Source organism: Diadema setosum, chromosome 12 (assembly GCF_964275005.1).
Source record: "Diadema setosum chromosome 12, eeDiaSeto1, whole genome shotgun sequence".
In the NCBI taxonomy this organism is placed as follows: domain Eukaryota; kingdom Metazoa; phylum Echinodermata; class Echinoidea; order Diadematoida; family Diadematidae; genus Diadema; species Diadema setosum.
In genome coordinates, this window is record NC_092696.1 from 39,539,743 (window position 1) to 39,564,603 (window position 24,861).

The 24,861-nt window shown below is 37.3% G+C and overlaps 1 long non-coding RNA gene and 1 pseudogene across 1 annotated transcript; one reads left to right on the plus strand and one right to left on the minus strand.

Moving 5' to 3' along the window:
• The window catches only part of LOC140236049 (uncharacterized), a 49,778-nt pseudogene that overhangs the window by 21,358 nt on the left and 3,559 nt on the right, over nucleotides 1–24,861 (minus strand).
• LOC140236308 (uncharacterized) lies at nucleotides 10,859–15,716 on the plus strand. Its single transcript, XR_011901770.1, has 4 exons — nucleotides 10,859–11,072; nucleotides 13,609–13,847; nucleotides 14,138–14,317; nucleotides 15,610–15,716. It is a non-coding gene; the product is annotated as an uncharacterized lncRNA (long non-coding RNA).

Genomic DNA, 24,861 nt, shown 5'->3' on the forward strand with positions numbered 1-24,861 from the left:
TGAAATATTTACCGCTTCATGTATAAAGACGGAACAAGCAAGAGCGCCACCACCAAAAACAATTGGCATCTTCATTTCACTATAATGCACCTTTTTGCCAAATTTGAAGAAAATCTGATAAGAAATGGGGCTGACAGAGAGCTAGCACACAAGAATTGCAACATTGCATCCAATTCGGAACACTGAGGGCGCAGTCACCACAAACTGTTGTGTCCTATATGTTGAATGACCATCCATACACCTCCTTAGCAAGTCTGAATAAAATCTATTGAGTAACAATCAAGTTATTGCATAAATAAGCACTTTTGCAAATTCTGATCAATCGACATGATCAGGGTGACCCTTGACCCTCTAAAGGGTGGAAAAGTGAGGGGACAAGCAGACCCCGTTAAATTTACCTTTTCATGTACAATGTATAAAGGCGGAACAAGCAAGGGTGCCATCACCAAAAACAATAGGTGTCTTTGTTCTACCATAATACACCTTCATGCCAAATTTGATGATATAAGAAGAACTGCAGCCAGTAGAGTGCTCACAAGAAAATCTCTGCAGCGGACGCGGCGGCGCAACGAGGCCAAATCCAAAGTATTTTCCGAACTCTGTTCGGGGGATACAATGAAAAGTATTGATTTCTGAATGTATGTTGTAATCTTCAAGCATGATATTCATAATTCACAATATATTAAGAAAATGCTTCTACTACAATCATTGTGGGGAAAATGACATAAGTTTGTTAAATTCAAAATGCCACCTGAGTGTACCATTACAAGACGTATGTTACAATAAGTTGTCTGAAATTTGAAATTCACAATTGATGAAAATAAATACTGAATGATTGGAGTAAACATTTACAATAGAAGCAATTCCTTCCCAAGTGACTGCTACAATTTTTGAATTCTTGTACACAGCAAAAATGGTATCAGATACATAGATCAGAAAACGTTGTGCAAAAATTTGTCCCAGCAATAAGAATGAATTCCTGCCATAAATTATTATATTATTCTTATTTTGGTTAATCATACCCATGTGAAAAAGTACTTCAAGTACTGCAGGAAATACTGCAGTATTATTGCAGTACTACTGCAGTACTCGTAGTACTTTTGAAGTACTTGCAGTAATCATAGTATATTTGCAGGACTTTTGAGGTAGTACTGCAGTACTTCTATGGTAGTACGGCAGAACTACTGCAGTACTCGTAGTACTTTTGAAGTACTTGCAGTAATCATAGTATATTTGCAGTACTTTTGAGGTAGTACTGCAGTACTACTATGGTAGTACGGCAGTAATTGCAGTACCTTCGAGGTACTTGCAGTACTCACGCTATTCTCATTGTAATTTTGCAGTACTTTTGAGGTAGTACTGCAGTACTTCTATGGTAGTACGGCAGTAATTGCAGTACCTTCTAGGTACTTGCAGTACTCGCGCTATTCTCATTGTAATTTTGCAGTACTTTTGTAGTACTGCAGTACTTCTATGGTAGTACGGCAGTACTTCTATGGTAGTACGGCAGTAATCGCAGTACCTTCGAGGTACTTGCAGTACTCACGCCATTCTCGTTATTTTGCAGTACTTTTGAGGTAGTATTGTAGTACAGTACTTCTATGGTAGTATATATACGGCAGTAAATCGCAGCACCTTACATCGAAATACTTGCAGTACTCATGCCATTCTCATTTAAATTTTGTAGTACTTTTTTTTGAGGCAGCACAGTACATTGTAGTAGTATTGCAGTACTTGAGAGGTAGTTTTATTGATGATTCTTCTGCAGTTTATAAGTGGAGTACTGCAGTACTTTTGATTTTTTTTTTGAAGTGGCTTATTGTCGGTACTACTATTATAAGTAAATCTGCATTACTGTTTAAGTATAGCTATTGCAATAATAATTATGTAGAAGCTAAGTGATGCTCATGCATGTATTTATTTCTGCTATAAAAAAAAAATCATACAATGGACTAAAACTCAAACCTCTTGGTAGTACCTGTGGTTAACGCTACTTTAACCTCAGACCAGATCTTTACTGACGGGGGCAATTTAACTTTCATATTAGAAAAAAAAAAAAAGAATTCGCTATCTATTTTTAAATATTCCAATTTATGCAAGAAATCATATTTTGACTGAAACAGAGCTGCCAACCTCTGGATGCATGATTTATTAATTTTTCCAGATTTAGTAATTTTTCAAGAAGTGCCCATTTCAATGTCTTAAACCTATAATCAATGACTTAATGCAGCACAAAATCACACCGTAAGGTAAATATTCTAGCTTAAATAGGTTTTTACTGTTCTTACATTGTCACAAAATAAATCACACATTGACATAATTATACTAGTGTGAGGTTCCTGCCCTTAAGAGACTTTATTCTTGCCAATGTTTGACTTCATTAACATAGCAGCAGTGAAATACTCAACATAGCACTGTAATTTGTACATGACATTATTGGCCCCCACCCAAAGAAAAATAGAATTACACATGCTTATAAAACTATACTGTATAGCACTTTGTATGAAAACAAACATGCTCTGTTATGTTCTATTGTATTCTAACCTCGCTTTTGATTATAACATCGTCAATAAACTGACATCAGAACATTACTTTCAGGGTTACTGTGTTTCCTTGTAAGACATCTTGCACCATCCACTTGATGGTAATTTACGTGATACATGACATTAACCTTTGGATCAAAATCTAACCTTTCACATGCATGGCTCATACATGAGTTATTACACAAATACCATACCGTAGGTTAACCATAGACATTTCAAATACTTAGAACAATTCATCAACATGCCAAACCTTATTATACCGCATAGGAAATTAACTTGTAATGTACAGTATTTTTAACCAACCCCCATTCATATTTACCTAAATCTCAAATAGCAGAGTGGCTGTCTAAATAGTTCCATTATTCAGGGATGTAATGGATACCCTAAGTCTTAAGATCACAATTTGGACATCCTCAAACATTTGGACATCCTCAATTCATACATTGGTGTGTTCCTTGACTTGATACCATTATTTAATATCTGAATTCTCTTGTTCACCCTTTAAAAAAATACTTTGAATTAATCATGTCATGTTAAATAAAACAATGGACAATACACTTGAAAATTCTATATAGGCGACTATAAAATCATGAGTTGTAAGTCAAGATACATAATGTTCATCTAAATACATTGCTATCATTGACTCCATACGGCCTTAAAGTCTTTGCTTCAAAAACAAAATCACCTTTCTATTCAATATACCATAATCATGTATTGGTCTCAATCAAGGATTCACACCCTATGGGTGACACTGATAAGTCAACCCATTGCTGTTGTGAATGGCTGAAACAGCAAAGTACTATACATGTATAGAAAAAAAGACAGTATAAAACAACCCAATATTCACACACTATCGGAAATTTATGTTGTAAATGGCAGAAACAGCACATTACCTAAACCAACATTCTTCATTGAAATATTGATACAATGAAACCCGGCTGTAACGAGGTCCGTGGGACCGGCGATATTACCGCGTTACAGCCGGTACCCCGTTATAACCGTACGCATCAAAAACAAAGAAAAACATAAGCACGACGTCATAATATACCCATCGATGAAAGTTTAGAACATCCTTTGCATTGTTATCACACAATATGGGTAATTATTATCGAGAGAATAAAGGTAAATTATTTGTGAATAAGGTGAAAAAAGTCGGGGTTGAAATGGATATTTTTCTTCCAAAATCTCTTCGAATATAATAGAGCACGTTACATTCTTGAGAAACATAGGCTTATATTATTATTATCAAAATCATATTGCATAAAATGTGTTTAAGTTTTTCTAAACACCAACGCAAATAAAGTAACATACATGCGTTGTTTACCGGACCTTGCGAGGCATTTTTACGCTGATTTCGAGCGGGAATGGGATAATTTCATGAATCACATCGGCTGTAAATCTTATACAATTTATGATTGTAGCGCCCGAAAGGATTAAAATGCGTTATTTTCTTCCGAAAATCTCTTCGCGTTTTGTACATCCGTTCTTGAAAAATAAGCGACAGGAATGAATCTAGAAGGTTGTGATTCTTTTTACACATCAGATCTGTTCCTAATAGACCATTCTGAAAGAAAGAAAATGTTCATTGTGAAATGCGTTGTTAAAAATTGTGGTTATGAACAAACCCAGATCTATTCAAATTGTTAAATGCATTAATTTCTTTTTCTGAACACCGACTAGGTAGCTTAACATGCGTTATTCAACTATTTTTACGCTACTGTCCACCGGCGAGATCGCGATGATTAGAGTAACATATACATTATGTGTCGTTTATCGTAACTTGTGGGATTTCTTTTTTTTTTTACGCTGTTGGTGCCCAGCGGGAATGTGATAATTTCATAAATTATTTCGGCTGTCATCTCATACAATGTATTATCGTTGCACCCGAAGGGATTGAAGATGCGTTGTTCATTTTCTTCTGAAAATCCCTTCGCGTTTTGTACATCCCTTCTTGAAAAATATGCGACATGATTGAATTCAGAAAGTTGTGATCCATTTTACGCAAATCTGTTCTTCGTAGACCATTCTGAAGGAAAGAATCTGCATTGTAAACTGCGTTGTTAAAATTGTGATAATAAACAAACCCAGATCTATTCAAATAGTTAAATGCGTTTGTTTCTTCTTCTGAACACCTATTACGTAGCTTAACCCGTTGAGGACGGACTGATTTTGCTATACAACACGCATTTCCCATAGACACCTGCCCGTGTATACTCGGGACTCGTCCTCAACGGGTTAACATGCGTTATTCAACTATTTTACGCTACTGTCATCCGGCGAGATCGCGACTCATGATTTCAGAGTATACGTGCGACGTTTACCTTAACTTGCGAGATTAGGTTATACGTTACGTTGTTGGTGCCCATGCAGCGGGAATGCGATGATTTCATGAATCATTTTGGCTGTATAATCTCACACATATCGTTGCGCCCAGGATCAAAGATGCTTCTTTATAATTCCCGAAAATCCCTTCGCGTTGTATACATCCATTAAATTAAATAGAAATGCGACAGGATTGCGTTATTTAACATTTTTTACGCTACTGTTAACCGGAGAGATCGCAGTTGTATTAATTATTTCAGCTATAATCATATATTCGTACAATATTTTTGCTAACCAGCAAAAGAACTGGAAGTCGGGACTACAAATGTTACCTCCATTTTCTTATTTGGCACCATGACATAATCTGGTCTTGACTTCTATCCGTTCTCCGTTTCTTTTTCGCAAACACTGATTACTCGGGGCTTACAGCCAAACAAGATATAGGTCCCGTCATACTTCTCTTTAATCAACCCCATTTCGATTTCGATTTTGACCAGTTATCACTATACATGTAATTATTGTGTTAACACCATGTATTTTGTGTTCCACACATTGTAAAAAAAAAGTTAAAGAACTGGTTTGATTTCTGTTACAATGCTCATGAGAAGTATGGAAAATAAATGAATTTAATTGAATTGAAATGGAAAGGTTAATGTTGAGTTTTACACGCATTCCAATTTTCATATTAGCCACGAGTGTCGCCTAATAAAAAGTTGGAGTGCTTTTTTTGCTTGTTGCATTGTGGGCTGACCTAAAAAATTACGCACACGAAATGATTATGTTTGATAATTAATAGTAGGAAGATCTGATGGTATCTTATTGCATTTTTTTTTTCAAAGAAACATGGAAGGAACCGCGGTCTCTGCAAAATGGGAAAAACATGGGTGGTGTAAATTCGAAATTCCGTGTTTGAAAAGCGGCAAGTCTACAAAATGGTACCGCGATCACCTTGCCTACTATTATGCTCATCCTAACAGAATTTTGTAAGCATGACTACCTCCGTGTCTCAGAATAACGTGGCACACAGGGGATTTCCACCATGGCACATAAGGAGTTGAAATCCGATCAAATTTCTTACGTTTTATTCTATCATGATGCGCCGAAAATGTACTAACCGGATATCCGATAGGCCCCCCCCCCCCCCATTCGTGTCTACTTAGTATTGTACTCAAAGTGGCTCTTGGTGGGGGAGGACGTGCGTGTTTGTTGCTCTTGAGTTTGGCTCCCTATATCAGTCTATTCACCTTTCTACTGGAAAATTTTCGTATTGGCTGAACGCTTGCACATAGGTGGACCTGTCTGTGATAATATCTTTTTTACATCATATCACCATTTTGACATTTTCGTCGATTTTTCGTCGTTTCTGGATACATTTTCATCATATAAACTTCTTCGAGCTTCATCATCATTATCCTAGCAAGGGATCATCTACGCATCTTATTGTTATCTCAACAGCGCCTGTCTCTTGGAAACTCACGCTTGCATCATCGCTTGTGTGCGTGAGTGTTTCCACGCACATTTTTCACGCAGTTCAGCAAGTGCAACACTGGTGCAAACGACGCACTTACGCCATCTACGCGAAGCGCTACAGTTACGTTGCTTTGTGACGTCACAATGCCAAGGAAGAAGAGAAAATCAGCAGTGGAGGGAGGTGAGAAGGGGGCAGATACAACCCTAGTTGCAAAAGCTGAGAGTGACGGGGACGGGAGTTTATCTACAGCATCAACTTCCAATATCAACAGACATGACGGGGTAGATGGAAGCCCAGTCGAAGCCTTCATTCAGCTCCGAGAGCAGATGTCAAACCTTCAATCAGACATTGGAACCAAACTCTCTGTTCTTCAAGCGACTGTTCGTGAAATGAGCGACGGACAAGAAACCATCGTACGGTCCTTGTCCTTTCTCAATGAAAAGTTCGAAGAGATGAAAGTGAAGACGGAAAAGCTGGAGAAGCAGAACAAGGAGCTTCAGGCCCAGAATAGTTTGCTGAAAGAGAGCGTGACTCAGCTGGAGAACCGAGTGACCGACCTAGATCAGTACCACAGACGGGTCAACCTAGAATTTGTCGGCATTCCCGAGACAGAGGGGGAAAACGTTAAAAAGATCGTTGTAGAAGTTGCGAAGCACGCTGATCCCAACTTGGCCGAGCAGGACGTGGACGTGACACACCGTCTCGGGCCGAAAAAAGAGAAAGGCGGACCTCCAAGGCCCATAATAGTACGATTCACGACACGACGTGCCCGGGATGCTGTGTATAACGGAAGAAAGAACCTGCGGGGCAAAACCAAGAATCAGAGGCTCTTCATAAACGAGAATCTCCTGCCAGCCACCAGGCAGCTACTTGCGAAGGCCAACGTGGAGAGAAAGAAGGCCGATTACAAGTACCTCTGGACATCGAACGCCAGAATTCTTGTAAGGAAAAACTCTGGCTCTCCGGCGATTGTCATTTGCTGTGAGGAGGATCTTCAGAAGATTAAGTAGATTGTATAGATATCTAGTCTACTTGTGGCTTTACATTGTTTAATATCATGATGATATTATGTTATGTATATAGTGTAAATATTCAAAGATGAATACACGACGCTTTCAGAACGATTTAGTTGATAATTCATTGTCGGTAAATCATTTCAATCTAAGCCCGAATGATCTACTTACATTTCCATGTGAAACGAATTCCACACTCAGCGTATCACATATTAATATTCGATCTATTAATGCAAACTTCGACGAATTACAATTGTTGTTTGAAACAGCGCTACAATCTAAATTCAAGATCATTGGAATTTCAGAAATATGGCATGTCGATAACCCGAATCTGTATAAATTGTTTGATTATAACTTTGAATACCAAAGCCGAAATGATGGTAGAGGAGGTGGTGTAGCAATGTACTTACACTCCGAGTTGCGTTACACGCGCATGCGTGATATCGCTATACCGAATACGGAATCGCTCTGGATGAAAGTAGAACATGGTAACACGCATATTATTGTTGGTACTGTATACAGAAAACCAGGTGGAAAAATTGATGATTTCTGTAACAGTTTAAACGATGTATTGCATCAAATGAGTTTAGATAGAAACGAGTGCATTATTCTTGGTGATTTCAACATCAATTTACTTTCGGAAGATGACAAAACTAGTGAGTATATATCGATGATGGAATGCTATGGTTTGCAGCAACTTGTTAAAACACCTACACGAATAACTAGACATAGTAGCTCTTTGATTGACCATATTTATTCAAATATCAGTTCGTGTCAAATTTCAGCTGGAACCATATTAGCTGATATGTCAGATCACTTACCTGTTTTTGCTTTATTTGAGTGTTATTTCCAAAAAGCAAGATTGAAACCTCATGCCTCCGAAAAAAGGTTCCGCAACTATGCAACCTATTCTCCAGTAGCATTAGGGAATGACTTAGATTGTATTTCATGGGAAAATGTTTACGACTGTACCGATGTAAATGATGCGTACGATTCATTTCTTTTGATCTTATCGAGTCTTTGTGACAAACATATTCCCTTTAAAACACCAAAAATAAGAAAACATCGAGTGAAGAAGCCATGGATTACACCTGCAATAGCAAAATCAATTTCAAAAAAGTATAAATTGTATAAACAGGTACTTGCGTCTAAACACAATATTGATTTAATCGTGAAATACAAACGCTATAGAAATACCTTAACAAAGGTTTTACGGAAAGCAAAGTCGATGCATTATTATGAACTTTTTGATAGAGATAAGAAGGATATACGGAAAACGTGGAACCACATTAATGAAATATTAAACAAAAAGAAAGATAAAACAGATAAATTGATTGTAGAGAAACTTCAGGCTTCTGAGAATGGTGTTAGAAGGGAATGCAAAACACCTCGAGAAATAAGTGAAAGGTTCAATCATTTTTTTTGCTGAAATCGGGGAAAATTTAGCTAAGAAAATAGAAATTAGTGAAAACGATGCTTACACTTTCATGAAAGGAGGAGTTGATAAATCATTTTTCATGTTACCTGTGACGGTGATTGAAGTACATCGTATTATTCTCTCTTTGAACGCAAATAAGGGATGTGGATATGATGACATCCCAGTAAGAGTTGTACTTGATGCTGCTCGGTACATAGCTCATCCTTTAGCATATATCATAAATTTATCAATATCATCTGGCGTATTTCCTGATGCGCTTAAGATTGCTAAGGTACTACCTGTTTATAAAAAGGGAGCTAAAGATGCGCCTTCAAACTATCGGCCTATCTCGGTCCTTCCAATAATTAGTAAGATAATCGAAAAACTGGTAAACAGTCGTCTGATGAAATTTTTTGAGGAAAATAAAATATTATACAAACACCAGTACGGTTTTAGACAAGGACACAGTACAAAACTATCGCTGATCAATCTAAGTGATGAATTAACCAAACAAATGGACAAGGGCAAGGTTACCGTTGGATTATTTTTAGACTTTGCAAAAGCTTTCGATACGATAAATCATGACATTTTGCTATATAAATTACAACACTATGGTATACGTGGGTTACCGTTAGAGTGGATGCGCAGCTATTTATCAAATCGATTTCAGTTTGTATGTTATGGAAATGAAAAGTCTGCACAACTACCGATTACATGTGGTGTACCACAAGGATCTGTATTGGGACCCACTCTGTTCTTAATTTATATCAACGATTTGCCACTATCCACAGATTACTTCAGTTTTCGATTATTTGCGGATGATTCGAGTTTATTTCATTCTTTTTCATCTGTAACTAAGAATATTAACTTAAAGGAAGTTGAACATAATTTCTTAGACGTTATGAAATGGTGTAATGCTAACAAATTAACAATCAACACGTCCAAAACAAAGTATATAGTTTTTAAAAGTAAACGTAGACATGTGGAGATAAATGGAAATATTATGGTACGCGCAGACATTATAGAGCAGGTACATTCGACTTTCTTTCTGGGAGTTAATATAGACGAAAACTTATCGTGGCGAAAACATATTGAGTGTGTCTCTTCCTCAATGAGGAAAACAATTGGAATCATATTTAGAATTAGACAACTTGTGCCTAGACAAATCTTACAATTATTATACAAAACTCTTATCCTTCCGCGTATGTCTTATGGACTAGAAGTTTGGGGATGTACGTACCACTCATATCTTCAATCTATATTTTTGTTACAAAAGAAATTAGTGCGTGCAATCTGTTTCAAAGGACCTAGGGAGCATACTGGCCCTTTATTTCATCGTTTACAAATGCTAGATGTTTACAGATTATACCAATTTGTAATTGGAACTGTAATGTTTGACCTAATCCATCATACTTTACCGCATGATATCTCTGATTATTGTTTTGAAATTGACCATAAGCATGATACAAGGTTTAAAAATAATATGAATTATAAATCAATAAGAATCAGATCTGAAACAGGTAAACACGCCTTATCATATGCAGGCAGTAAAATTTGGAGAGGATTTCCTCATTATGTCAAAAAGATAAACACCCGTAATGCTTTTCGGATATCATTGCGAAAATATCTGTTATCAATATAACAATGATCCCCTATGAAAACATGTAAATAATTATGTACATATAGCAATTCTTCTGTAAATATTGTAAATACGTTATATTATATTATATTATAATCTATATCATTGAAAGGACTGGCCTCGACTAGCCTGCACGCTATTGCCAGTTCTTTTTTGCCAAACTATAACTATTAATTGTTGTGACTTTGTTGACGATGTTTGTTTGTTTGTTTGGTAAATAAATCTCATTTCATTTCATTTCATTTCATTTTGTGGCGCCAATACTAACTGTGAGTGCACGTGTGATCGCCAGCCCGCGCGCCGCACATATTGCTTCTATGACCACTGAGTGGGGTTATACATGTAGTAGCTACGCGCGCGTGCGTGCGCGCACACTCGCGATGCGAGTACAGTGCATGTATTACGCAACGAGTCGAGTACCGCCGTTGAGTTGCATTTTCAAATTCTGTAAAACGTTACGCGTACAAAGCAAAATGGCAGCGCAGAGAACGAAGAAATTTTATGCCTTGTGACTGTGATGACAGCGTTGGAAAAGGTCCTGTGGTGGACTGGATAAAGGACAATGCCCAATATTCACGTTGTTGTTCCCATGAGGAAGTGACTGTAGTATAATGGGGCAGCGGAAAATCTGCATCAACACATCAAGCAAAGCTGCTTGCAGCTAATGGTAAGTTACGTTCAACTGTATACCCTACATGTTGATTGTGTGTATGATTGAGGGTATGGTTGGGTGTTCGTAATATCGGACACCTAACGTTTTTCTATCAGTAGAAACGTGAAAAATCTCACAATTTGACTGAAATTTTACTCACGTGTGGAGAAAATACTCCGGATTCACAAGCGCGCCCTGAAAATGCGATCTGAGGTACGCGCTCTAGATCTAGATGGCGGCTTCGAACGCGTGGGGTGTCATTTTTTCCGCACTCAGTTGCCCTGCTCATTTCAACCGACCACCCTGACAATACGTATAAAGGGCACTTAAATGCGTTTTTTCGACAGGCCGCTGTTTTTTTCTAGCCGTCATTTTTCCCCCAATAATATTTGAATATATTTTGAATCCTTCGATATTACTTTTCAAGGACTGTTTGATGAATTTGACTTGATTTTCATGAGGAAACTTTTCATCGTAATTGAAATAAATTAGATGAGTCGGTTTGTTTTTTCACAGTCATTTCTCGTTTCTGCATCAACTCGTACGGTCGTAGCGGGCGACAAAATGTTTATGTCATGTGTATGTGTGACGTGTGTGCACGATCGTACAAGCGGAAGTGACAATTTTGCGGTCAAAATCGTCAAATTTATTACGGAAGGATACTCTAACAAGCTACATCTGACAACGAGTCAGCAAAGGTAGGCCTAGTTATATGTAGTTACACGATAAACCTTATTCGATTTTGCTAAATTTCGGTAATTTAGAGGGAATCTAGTTGTTTTCGCCACATTTTACTCGGTAGCGTAGCCCAGTGAAGAATCGAACACCGTTGCGCGTAGTCCCATGCGTACATTTTCTTTCTGTACGCGCAATGCCATTATAATGCGCGGTCGGTCGTTATAGACCCGGTCGGTGGGTTGACCACCTACCATACCACCTATCGTCACCCTATTGGATTTGTAGCTTGTTTATTCCAAAAATGTATTACAAATTCGCCTAAATCTTACCTCAAATATGCCATAAATACTACAGTTTCGAATGTCGTGACCGTCTTGTTGGTTTTAAATCTCCGTTTTAAAATAGCGCAATTTTAGTGCACGCAATCCGTTTTCTTCGCGCAACGTTAGTTCTAGCGATCGGCAACCCTCCCTCCATAGGTAATACACGTCAATTTCACAGCCATGCGTCGTTACTGAGCGCATGTGTAATGTGTAATTAAAACATGTCTAGGGCTACTACTAGTTTGGTTTGTTAGTTTGTTTGTGAGTTTGATTTGCGTTTCTTCGTTTTTATTGTTTTCAAAGCTAATGACACTTACTGTAATCCCGCGCATACTTTTTCGTTCGTACGCAAACAGCCATGATAAATACGCAGGGAGCCAGGGTGCCGATATGTCAAGCAGGTACCCTGCCGATAGGTGGTACCCTTACCATAAGATATAACGTTAGAATCTATTTACATGTATGTTAAGTTCAGCCGGGGGAGTTTTCAGCCGCCTCGAGACTCTACAATCAACTTTGCATCATACCTTTGCCCAGATATCCTGAATAGTAACCACCTAAAAACCTATGTCACATCCATAGCCACAACTACTGACTGGGAACCTGGCTGTACTATCGTTCAGACCTAAGTTGACCTTTTCCTCATTTTACTTTCAAAAATGAGAATTTGGACACAGAGGCTCAGAATTTGATTTTGCACTTCCTTACGCGTGCAGCTAACTGTAAGGAGACATACGTTTAGATTTAAGACATTCCTTGTCAAATTCCTTATGATTGTGACAAAAGTTCTTGTCAACTAAAGGCTAAAGCTCAGTCTAGCCGTTAGGATACACCTCTTCACTCCATCACAAGCATTCTGCAAGTAACTTTCTGTGAGATTTGTGGGTTTAACCACTTGGCTGCGGACCACGTAATATCCTTGGCAACATTCCATTGTGTGCTGAGCATGTAATATAATATTACGTCTTCATATAATGTGCAATTTGAAGCCTCAGCGCTGTGCTACCCCTACCCCTATGACGTGATTGAATGTACGGGCAACAGGTGCCCCCCAAAATCACTGATTTAGCTGTGATTTGTGAGGGTTTTGATTGGTCTCCAAGGTGAAAGTTTCTATAGAGTCTCAATTCAAAATGGTGACCTACAGTGGGAAGAAGGGTTTTGATGAATCTTTTGATGATAGTAAGTAGCTGCTCTTTGTGAAGGATTTGTGGAGGTATCGCAGATCAGGAGAGGATGATGCCTCACTATTTCATATTTCAAGCAATATAATCTTGGCCAATCTTTCGCCTTCTGGAAGGCATGTTTTGAGATACACATGCATTATTATGCATCAGCACCCAGGTGTTCAGTGTGCGTAAAAGCCTGCTGCAGTCCAGTGGTTAATTGTTTCATCCATTGTGAAGCATTATCATTATTATTATTATTACTTATAGTGCGCTTTTCCCACAAGGCCCAAAGCGCTTACAATCAATTCAAAATATGCACGACAGTATGCACGACAGTACGTCTTTAATCTTTTGAATGCTTTTCTTCATCTGCATTTTCAGATCAGAGGATGTTCACTCTCCATAGGCTTGAAGTATTGGAGAGGCTAGACCAACATGAGCAGGTGTACATTCAAATTGCAGAGCGCCACCACAGCAGGTTGCTTTACCAGTAAACATGGAGATTGGTGAGCTGAGGAGACTACGATGCCGCCATTACCCCCTCGAGAGTAAGGCAGCTTTCCAGGAGCTCGACAGCCTTCTAGCTTCTGGAGATTTCTTATGCTGGTGGAAAGATATTGGTGAGCAAAATACTAGTATTCTAAAGTGTTGCCTATATGTGTCATTTTTCTTTCCCTTGACCTCTGTCCTCTGTAATCTGTTGTTAGTTTTTAACCAAATCAATTCAATAACAGTGAACATAGTGTTTATATGAAATTAAATGTCACATAAAATGAGAAATGAGATTTGAATGTTTTTTTACATGTATAAAAAAGTAAGGAATTAATCATTTGTCTTGTCAGCTGCTTGTTTATGTTTAGTAAATTCTCTTATTTTATTTAAGGATTTGATCTTTTCAACTCTTTTTCAGACATGCATCCTCAGAATCAGTGGATCCTAATGGCAGGCAGTGTGCGGCAACTCTCTGGAGAAGATTGTGGGTCATGAGATCAGAAAGACCTGCATGGCAACAACAGGTCGAGCATGAAGGGGACATCTTCGTTTGCAGATTTACAAGGTTGCCATGCTTTCGTCTCAAGTACTATTTTCAGTAAGTCAAGCCAAGCCCTCTTCAAAAACAGAATTACTTTCTTAGCCATTTTTTTTAAATTTCCACATTCAAAGTCTTTTTTTTTTTCCTTCGTTTTTTATAGGATACAGAGCTCTATCATAAAGTTTTGGTTGAGACTTGGCTTAAGGTTTTTGTCATGTTTTTGTTTTTTTTGTGGGATAGTGAGAAACCTCTTGTAAAATACAACTGTATGAAAGACCATGTAGTTTCATGGGGATTTCATTTTTTTTTTTTTTTTAATGAAAATCAATTTTGAAATGGCTGGGATGTCCAAAACAGAGCAATCCTATTAGAGCGTGGAATCCAAATTTTATTACAATCTTTCAGTTGTACTTTTTGGATTTTGTAGCTATTCCGTATCCGATTTCCATCAAATAAACTTTGAATTCCTCTTACCCCTAACCAGGCCAGGCCCTTTTTAGTGTTCTGTGGCCTGGGAGGGGTTGATTCAATTACCCCCCCCCCCCCCGAGATCTCAGCGTTTGATTGCACAATCGCTATGAAATTTGGCTTGTTCATTACCCGTGGTGTAATCTACCAAGCTATACAAAAAGAAATGGAAATTTTCGTCATACAGTATATGCATAAAATCATGCATTTTGCTCCCTATCAGATATTAAAGCTCCTGGAATCCTATTTTTTGGTGAAAACATTCTTTGTGGCATTTCTAACAATGAATTTGAAAAAAAAATAGTATCAAAATCAATTTCTTCAGTATTTTATTGTTGTATTAATTTCTTGGTAATCTTAGGTACATGTATTTTTTTGTTTTTTCGGCCTGTTGATTTATCATTTTTTTCCCACAGAATTTATGTCAGAACCCATTTCAAGCATTATCATGATAAAATTAATTAGTTTCAGCCCATGAAAGTGAAAATGATTAGATTGTGTTTTCTCTTCTTATTCATAAAGATATAAATATCTTTATGAATGAGAAGAGAAAACTCAATTTGCATAGACTTTATACACAAAATCACGTTTTGAGCCATTTTCAGTCTGACAGGCATACATAAAACGTCATGCAGCGTCATGACAGTATCAAAAGATGTGCAAGACTTAAAAGTAAAAGTCAGGGAACGATGCAGTCAAAAAATTTCATGTGGCGGAGTAGTCGCCAAAATGTGGAGGGGGAGGGGGTTGATTCAATATCTGGATACTTGGAATAAAATTTCCATGATGTTTCATTTTTTCAATCTTGAAATACATGTATGTATACACAGGTATGTACTGACAATCTAGCATTTCTTTTTCCATCATCTTTTCTACTGCAGACATGATACATTCGTATGCACAAGCAAAGGGATGCAAGATACCAGCGAGAAAGAGACCACAAACTGGGCTTGCCACTGGATTTCCAACTCGCGTGATCATAAAGGAAATATGCAGAGGAGGAGGAGGACAAAGAGTGTGCAAGAGGCTCCAGCTGGAAATTAAGAAAAAGATTGACTGTCGCCTTTGTGATTGTAGACTATGGTGGGACATTTCGTCGGTGTTACCACGAACCGACGCTATTTCGATTTTGGTCAAATTTTTCAAAATTGAGATATTGGTACCAAATGAAAGTGCTTTCAAAACTCTACCAAATCACAAAATTTCAGATCACAAAATTAATTATTCTTAATTTTATCAAAGAAAGAAAAAAACGACGGTACTCGAAATATCGAGAAATTGAGAAAAAGGGGTTTCACGAACCGACGCAGTAAAGATACGCCGGTTCGTGAAACCCGAATTGCTAGGGTGAAGAGCAATGCGGGTTTCACGAACCGTCGCAGTTGCATTATTTTGAGCTTTGTTCAACTTACTGGCCTAGAATTAGGTTTTGGCCCTAATCCAGATCTCAGAGTGAGAACCAAACCATTGGAAAGATGAATGACGACCTAAGCCAGCCCAATGTCCACGAGTGAAGTGAATGGTAAGCTATAATCCTATTAAAATCATGCTCAAAATAACAGTTTCAGTTGGACTACCATAACCATCAATTGCGGTAGAGTGTAGTCCCATGTATTCAATCGCGTGATGCTTATGAAGCCTAGTCTGTAAACGCCATCCAATTTCAGATTAGATCCCAAATCATATTATTTATAGTTTCTTTTCAACTTATGTCGTTACTTCTGAGACTACTGAGTACTGTAGTCGTAACGTCTGTGTGCAAGACATGCAAGATGTCAAAGTCTCGAAGACACTCATGGCTATGCCTTGACTTGAGTTGAAAATGAAATCATGAGATTGACAAAGTAGGCCTACTAAACTAAAAAAAAGTAAAAAGTCTAAAAGTAAAACTCAAAGGAAGAGTAAAGAATAAAGTTAGACATGTTAGACTTTAACTTTCAAGTTTAACTATTAAGTCTAAGTTAAGACTTTACTTGTAATGCCAGTTACTAAAACTAAGATCAGCTGAAGTCTAAGACCAAGTCAAATTAACACAGAGTCTATAGTCTAGCTCTAGATCTACATCTAGACTAGTGGTAATAGTAGGTAGAGTCCACCCATTTTTCCCCCCAATTTTTACTGGTCCATTCCTGAAAAAGTTACAGGTCAGTGTCCAACAGTGATTTTTCCTGGTCAGGGACCGTCGGACCAGTGCCAGTGTGCAGCGTTGGTGTAGATGTCATCTATGACAGTATGTGGTCTAGTGATACTACCTAACGCTAAACACTACGAATAGTACTCTACAGGTTAGGTGGCTTTCCTGTACAGTGCAGTGTTATAGTATACTTGTGAATTCAGCCCTAGTACCGTACTGCGTGTAGATATGTGACATTATGTCTAATGTTAGTTCGAGTGGAGTACCTTTGAAGCACAGCGGTGGGGCTTTTTTTCCCTAAAACTTGTGAATGCGGCCCAACCAAATGGCGTTTACATATTCACGCGTGATTGATAGTGATACAGTAGCGCTGTCGATTTCCACAGCATCCATACATAATCTTTTGTCCTTTCTTCTTTCCTTTTTTCCCTTTGTTCTTTCACCCTTTTTATTCTTGGAATCGAAGGACTTCTAAGAAATGTCCCTCGACTGATTTAACCAGGACTCTTGAGTCCTGGTAAACCTAACCTAACCGAGTAACCGTTAACATTTGTTAGGCCTAACATAACAGTAACACTGACTTAGCCCTGTATTGACTTTGTCTTTGGCCGACTTACTGAGATGGCGAGTCTAACTCTTTAACGTTAGTCTAAACGTAGTCGTTAGATCTGTCAGTGTCAGTGTCACCGGCTTTTGTATATGGTGCCATCTCTAACGTACGTTAACAAGTTGATGTTAGTTATCTATGTCAACTTACTGAGTCAGTAATAGTGGTACTGTCATCCTGTTGGATATCGCTGCAATATCATCCGTGACGTGTTAATTTCGTGTCACAAAGACAAAAGTTGCCAAGATCTAATAGTATTAGATGTCTAGATCTAGATGTAGTCTAGATCTATAAGATAAATTTTGTGAACCACTGGTAACTTAAAAGTGAAAGGTCTAGACTTCACTTAGTCTATAATTAGACCAGACATTCATGAGGCAAAGGCCTACTTAGTAGATCTATTCTTATTCTATTTTAACGTCAATTCCTACTAACTCGCCACGTGTTATTTCTAAGGCCAAGGACTTCGGGTTAGTGATTTTTTTTTCCATAAATACCAAACAGCAGACGTGTTTCATTTGCATTCTTGTGCAGACTTCATGAAAATATGTGCAGTATCAAAGAAATATGATGCACATGACAATGCCAGTGTTTTATAGGTGAATGGTTAATACCTTTAAAAGCTGAATGATAATGTAGAGTCTAGGTCTAATTAAGATGTTACAGTCTCTGATAAGAAACAGGTTTGATTGTCATAGACTGTTTCCCAAATGCAGGTACATGTAGTAATATTCAGCTATTTCAATGCAATGCCTTGTTTACAAATACATGTAGATTTATATTCATGTGAATGATAATTCAATTTCTACATGAGACATACCAAGTGCTAAACATAATATCTTGCATCAGTAAAATGTGTAAATGAAGAGACAATTTGAATATGCATCAAATACGAACAGCAGCATTTTTTGACATTCTTTGATCCTGCATAGGCCTACCATTTTGTTTTATGTTTAATATAGATAGAGCAAAATAATTTCAACTTCAGTTTTGTTGGCTGATTTTTTTTTCTTCTCAAAATTAAAGTTGTATCTTGTGCCATGATGTTTGATTTTAATCAAAAGTTCTTAATTTCTTTCTTTTCTTTCAGATGACTGGTGCCATGTAGTAGCGAAGAACTGGACTGTCTCAGAAAAGAAAAGGAAAAGTACAGGGTCGTGTACATCACCAACGGATGTGAATACAATGGTAATGTAGAGTCTAGGTCTTATTAAGATGTTAAAATCTCTGATAATAAACAAGTTTGATTGTCGTAGACTCTTTCCCAAATGCAATTAGTGATATTCAGCTTTTTCAAAGCAATGCCTTGTTTACAAGGACATGCAGATTTATTCATGTGAATAATAATTTAAATTCTACATGAGACTTACTAAGTGCTAGACATAAGATCTTGCATCATTAAAATATGTAAAAGGCGAGACAATTTGAATATGCATCAAAAACAGCAGTATTTTTTTGACATTCTTTGATCCTGTATACCGTTTTGTTTTATGTTTAATATAAATAGAGCAAAATAATTTCAAGTACAGTTTAGTTGGCTGATTTCTTTTTCTCAAAATGAAAGTTGTATCTTGTATCATGATGTTTGATTTTAATCGAAAGTTCTTAATTTCTGTCTTTTCTTTCAGATGACTGATGCCATGCAGTAGCGAAGAGCTGGACTGTTTCAGAGAAGAAGAAAAAAGTACAGCATCATGCTGATCATCAAGGAATGTGAATACAATGGCTTAGGAAAGAAGACAATCTACAGATAGGATAGAAGGGAGAAATTGGGATGAAGGGCGACAACATAAGGACGGTATATCTACAGTGAAATGTGATTGTAAAGTGGAAACATGAAAGGAGATCCTAAGATTGAAGGTGAAAACAATGCATTCCATTCTGTGATGTCGTAATTACAATTTTGCTACACTTTAATAACACTACAGAGAGACATTTATATCAAGGAAAGCTTCATGTGGATGTGGAACGTTAGATTTTTTTAAGTGTTCATTGGTATGTATTTCATGATAATAAATCTTGAAGGTTTTGTGTGGTAATCATGACCTTGTGATAAATCTTGATAGATTTCTAAGTGCACATTGGCAATATTTAGATGATGCTGTAATCAGATTAAGTTCTATTCTCCTTTATTCTTTTATTTATTATTTTGTTGTCTTCAACCCACTTTGAATGTGTCACGTATGATTCTTATAAACATGGGAACATGCACTCCATGTAAATGATAGGACTTATAACAAATTGACATAATTATTCAACCATCACTAGACAGTTCTGTTATAAGATGTTCTTTATCTAACTAAAATTGTAAATTATGATACGTGTATGTTCCCATGCAAACTCACAACAAAATACAGAAATTTGATTTCTTTTAATAATAATTCATTATGTCTCTAAATTTACAATTAAAGAAAGTGATTGCAATAAGGATGTCAAACATCATATATTAAAATAATAGATTATTCATTTGTCTCCATCCGTAGTAACGCACGCAACTGCAGTGTGCAGTTTGTAGGCTGCTGTGAAAAAAAAAAAAATCACAGGCAGCCCAAGCAGGATTCGAACCCACGACCTCTGGATTACTAGACCAGCGTCATAACCACTAGACCACCAGAGTGCCCTGGCGCTACCTTTACACATGAATAATTAAGTATAGAAGGGCTTAGGGGCGCTTCGAAGTTTACTGCTCTTATTAAATATGTACATGTCATTTGCAACTCAACTACAGATGATTAAACACACTGAAATTCTTACTTTAAATGTTATTCATAATCTGTTTTTTTTTTCTTTAATAGCTTGGGATGTACACTTTATACACTGTATCGGTCTACATTTCGCCTACAATATGGAATTCTTTACTTCGAGACGTTTGTTTTTAACAAACAAAAAATTAAGAGTCCTTTAAAGGTGCTGTAAAACAGTGGTGTTTGTTTGTTTGTTTGTTTTTTGGTGGGGGGTGGGGGAGGGGAGTCAAATTAGCCTTGGCCCCTCTCCGCCGTCTTTTTTTTTTCCTTTAGCTGCATATTTTTTAGTCATCACATGAAAATTCGTCTGCATCCACCCCGTAGTTTTGCTGATGACCTTTCTTTTTAATATTTTAGCCACACACAATTTTGGCTGAATTTCCCCAACCCTCTTGTGAATTTGCTAGTACATGTACTAAAACACATTCTCAGAATGTGTTTATAGTACTGGTGGATTAAGGATTCACAGGGAGGGGGGGGGGTCGGCCAAAATTTCTCTTTTCTCATAATACAAGCCTTCGGGGCGAAAGGCTGATATTATGGGCTTTCTACACACATTTTTAGATGCTAATTATTGGTTAACATGAGCATGATCATTTATGTTGTGATTAATTTTGTTTCCTTATATATGTATGACTTCTATTAGAGACTTAATTGGCTTGGCACTCCTTACATCGACCTATTTTAGACACCCATTTCCCTCTCGTGCTTTTTCTCTACTGTCCTGTGAATAGTGTAACTACATGTACATGCAGTACCTCTTCTCTTTTGTATGATATACATCAAGTTTTTATCTGAGCATATGGGTGTTGCAGCACTCTCAAGCTTCATGCATATGCAGCAACATCTTTGTGTGGTCATATACATACATGTAGTTATGCTTGATATATTAATTTGAGAATGTTATTCTTTCTCTTGTATATGTTCCGTCCGCACTCTATAGATGTAAATGTACGATGTAAGATTTGGTGTGCATGTTCGAACTGTGTTCCTCTTTTTGTGAACACACAAGAACTGATATAATAATGAACTTGAATTACACATATTCTTGAATCTTGATTCCATCTCCATTTGCCATTGGATATGTATTGATTTATGGAGCTCTTCCACAATTGTTATCCTTCCCATTGTCATTACTCATCTCTGAATAATTCAAATTTGATATTCTACTGAGGACCTATGTTTCTTCGATTACATAATGCACCTCTTCAATATATTGCTGCAAAAGGCATAATAAAACATGACCATTATTATATATTTAAAATGAAGCTTGAAATTCTGATAGTGTTGATATTCATGTATTTTTAGGAGTTTATCAGTTTCGAAGAGTGCATGCAGGATGAGTTTATGTCTTTATATGATCAGGTGCAGCTATCATAGAATCTGTTGAGCAGGAAAGAGAAAGATGGAAAATGAGGAATTGTGAGTGAATTCGCATGCGAGCCAAATGACAATAATGACACTGATAAAAATTGTGACAAAGTAAATGTCACAAATGTGGAATAATAAGAAATAAAGAAATTAATAGATTATTTCAGAGAAAGAAATAACAGAGTGCATGCATGAGTATGAAAGATGAGTAAATACAAGTAATTATTACTGACTGGCACGTCTTTTTCCCAAGATTTAGCGGTATCCTTCATCTTAGAACAAACATTCATAATTATTATGAAAGAAGTGAACTGAATTTGAATTAAAAATAATGTGAAAAAATGAAAAAGTAAGTTAATTAAGTAAAAAAAAACAGTAAAAAGTAAAAAAATATGAAACATAGTATACCGAATACATGTATTACCATAGATGTCCAAATGCAAAAGTGTTAAATAATAATATATCCACAAAAAAGGGGGGACAAAGAAATCTTTGGAACGATCAACCACAGCTATAATAACAATACATGCGTGTACTAAATGAAGATGAAAACAATGACAACACTCTTTTTAGAACAATTAAGAGAAACTGGCTTGTATTATCATCTTAATTATCACTAAATGTATTGTAATCATCCCAACAATCATTACATGACAATTAATTTCAATTAATAAGGTTATTGTTGATAAGCAGGTATAGCCCTAATAGTATTAGTATGTAAACACATACGAAAATGAAATAGCGACGGTTCGTAAATACACGCGTATTGCACGTTACCTATTGTACAGGCCCTACAGCGCGGGTCCCACGAACCGGCGTAATACAACTTACGTCGGTTCGTGGGACCCGCGCTTAAGTACATAACCTACGGTGCGCGCAAGAAACGATGGATTTACGAACCGACGCAGTGAGTTTGAAGACAGAAATATCGTAAATTTTTTGAATTCACACTAAAATTACACTATGGATAGGAAGAATAACTTCCACTCTCATCACCCTGTCAAAATTTTCACACACAAGACAGGAAAAGTCATTGAAAACGTTGTCTAAAACTTGTGAGATCTTTAAACGCGATTTTCTCAGAACTGCATTTTCGCTCAAAAACGACATAGCGTCGGTTCGTGGTAACACCGACGATTTATCACATTCAGTGACATTTCTTCTCTCTTTTTATTTATAAATGAGGAGAATGTTGATTGTGTTATCTTGAATGAAAAGGAAAAGTGTCAGGATCAAGTCGGCTATGTACTACTACTTGGACTGTAAAATCAAACCAAGTATTGGAAATTTTTTCATGCATCATTTTTATTTATATGATCATCATTGAAAATACATATAATTCCTTATACATGTACTGTATCATGATATTGACAGAACATTACAATTTTTTTTTCTTGCATGCATTGTGAATATGTTCCTTCATTTGCTGGACTTTCCATAATAAATAGTTTAAATTTTATGCTACATCAAGTCTACTCAGATTTAAGTTCTTTGTGTTCTCTACTCCTCTCAACTTAACTTTACATCAGGATTGCATGTTTTCGTAATACATGTACATCATATTGATCATTATTCCTGTCAGCACTTGAAGTGTCATCTCTTGTGCCAACAAACCGTTTCTGTAATGTATTACATAACAACTTACGGATATTTCTTTTCCAACAGCCTAGAAATGAAGCATATCATTCACCTGCTCCCTTCCACCGAGTTCCACAGACATGAATTCCCCTGGCTGTTGCTGGTTTGGGCAAGCCTTCAGTCAAGCTTTGTGGTTGTTAAGGTTCAATTTTGTGAAGAAAGCATGCATAAAATCTGACTAAATTGCAGAAGCGGTCTGTTGTAATTCATCTTCATACATTTACTGTATGTTTTTTGTTATTTCATTACTTTGCAAACATTCACATGAGAGAAATCTGTGTTTCCACCTTGGAAAACAAATTTCCCTTTCAACCTAGCTACACTTACACTGTAGAATATCTTCTAGATTACATGCCTGCCCTGACAAAACCAGTGTGGGCCCCATGTGGTGTATATGGGGAAAATATGGAACTAAATTGGCAAAGCCCATTTGGCCCATATGGGCCCCAGATGGGGTGTAGGCCTACAGGGAAAAACATATATGGGTTTCATGTATACTCAGTACTTGAATTCTAGAAAAAAAAACAAACATTGTATTATATTTTATTGATTGTTTATGTATGCTATGAAAGCGGATATAGATTGTCACTTGTTTATCGTTGTAATTGTACATGTATATTCATTTGCAGTAATGAAGTACAGGGTAACCCTTTTATAATGAGGTTGGTGGGACCACCATTTTTTCCTCGTTATAACCGGTACCTCATTGTAAACATAGGCATACTGTATGTTTACTCTTTCAATATTTGCAAATTCAGATGAGACCAATAAGATATCCTCTTTTCCCAGGTTTCCCTGTACTGGTACTACTGCAGTACTGGTACTACAGTACTACAGCAGTACCGGTACTGCAGTACCACTATTGGTACTGTAGTACTACTGCAGTACTGGTACTGCAGTACTACAGCAGTGCCGGTACTAAGTACTGCAGTACCATTACTGGTACTGTAGTACTACTGCAGTACTGGTACTGCAGTGGTACTGCAGTACTACTGTAGTACTGGTACTACTGCAGTACTGGTACTGCAGTGGTACTGCAGTACTACTGTAGTACTGGTACTACTGCAGTACTGGACTACTGTAGTACTGGTACTGCAGTGGTACTGCAGTGGTACTGCAGTGGTACTGCAGTACTACTGCAGTGCTGGTACTGCAGTAGTACTACAGTGGTACTGCAGTAGTACTGCAGTACTACTGCAGTACTGGTACTGCAGTACTACTGCAGTACTGGTACTGCAGTGGTACTGCAGTACTACTGCAGTGCTGGTACTGCAGTAGTACTACAGTGGTACTGCAGTAGTACTGCAGTACCATTGAGGTACCACTGCAGTACCAGTACTGCAGTAGTACTGCAGTACTGGTACTGCAGTACTGGTACTGCAGTACTGGTACTGCAGTACTGGTACTGCAGTACTGGTACTGCAGTACTACTGCTGTGTAGTACTGGTACTGCAGTAGGCCTACTGGTACTGCAGTACCAGTACTGCAGTACTACTGATGCAATGACTACTGCAGTACCAGTACTGCAGTACTACGAGTACTGCAAGGAAGAAGTGAGGTAATACTGCAGTACTGGTACTGCAGTAAAGTGTCCAATTTACTACAGTACTTCTGCAGTACTAGTACTGCAGTACTACTG